The sequence below is a fragment of the Carlito syrichta genome, unplaced genomic scaffold, assembly GCF_000164805.1.
Source record: "Carlito syrichta isolate Samal-C Ts95f unplaced genomic scaffold, Tarsius_syrichta-2.0.1 Scaffold120617, whole genome shotgun sequence".
NCBI lineage: Eukaryota > Metazoa > Chordata > Mammalia > Primates > Tarsiidae > Carlito > Carlito syrichta.
The window spans coordinates 12,622-14,016 of record NW_007064713.1 but is presented as its reverse complement, the minus strand read 5'-3'; positions in this window follow the sequence as shown (position 1 = coordinate 14,016).

The following is a 1,395-nucleotide window of genomic DNA, read 5'->3' as shown; positions in this document are numbered from 1 at the left end:
GTGAGAAGTTTTCCCCCACCCGGGCCGCCACCCCCAGCCCCCAACGCCCCCAGGGCAGGGGCCCTCCCCGCTTCAGCTGCCGTGTCAGGCTGTGCAGAGGCACTGTGGTGTCTGGGGGACTGGTCCTGGGACAGGAATCCCACCGGTCCCAGACCGTGCCTGGCCTCTCCCGGGCCCTGGTGCCACGCAGCCCCTGGTGGGAGGCCTGTAGGGTGGAAAGGCCAGTAGCGCAGGGCTCTGGGGTCTGGGCAGCCCTGGCCGCCGCGCTGTGCCCTCGTGGCCTTGGGGCGTTTTGTCACATAAGAGTATCCTGGAAATAAATCTGCATCAGCCGAGCCGGGCCTGCGTCTGGTGTGTGTGCCCGTCACGAGCGCAGGTGTCCAGCCATCCTGTCCCAGGAGGGGCCCCAGAGCACACTGGCTGGGTGGTGGAGCCAGAACCAGCCTGAGCCTGCTCTGGCCGTTGAGGCTTGTGCGCCTGAGCAGCAGTGCTGACGGCGGACCCTGCCAGGACTCCTGCTCAGAGTGGACCCCGGTCCCCGAGGCCCAGACATCCTGCAACCACCTTTCTTTAAGTCAGAGTTTCAATCTGTCTCCCCCGGGCTGGAGTGCAGTTCATGGCTCACCGCAGCCGTGACCTCCTGAGCTCAAGCTGTCCTCCTGCCTCAGCCTCCCGAGTAGCTGGGACTACAACCGTCTCCATGCCCAGCTGATGTTTTATTTTTTATTTATCATAAGGTCTCACTCTGTTGCCCAGGCTGGCTGCAAACTCCTGGCTCAAGCGGTCCTCCCTCCTCAGCCTCCCAAGTTGCTATGGTGACAGGCATGAGCCACCGCACCTCGCATGCTTCAGTCTTAAATTGGCTTGGTTTCCTTATGTTCCACCTTTTTCACTGGAACAAGGAAACTTGCAGAAAATGGAAAACCAGCATCACAGGCCCTAAAAATAAGCAAGTGTCAGAGTGGCTGGGGCAAAACCGAGAGCTTCCGAGAGTGCCTGGCGGGAAGACACAGCAGGAGGTGGCCTGTGGGTGGTGGAGGCCCATCTGCGAGGACACTGGGGGTTGGGGGTGGGTCTGTGGGTCCACGGGGCAGCCTGCCACCATGGGGACGCGGCAGCTTGGGGACCAGACAGCCAGAAGCCAGTGAACGGGCCGAGTTGTGTCCTTGAGTTCACGTGTTGCTGTCCTGACCCCAGGACCTCGGAGCATGACCTCATCTGGACATAGTCTTTGCAGATGGAATTGTTAGACCAAGGCTGTCGGGGGCCCTGAGTCCTCTTAAATGGCATCTTTATCTTTTTATTTATTTATTTATTTATTTTTTACTTTTTGAGTCGGAGTCTCACTCTGTCGCCCAGACTGGAGGGCAGTGGCCGCTCCCGGCCACCGCAGCC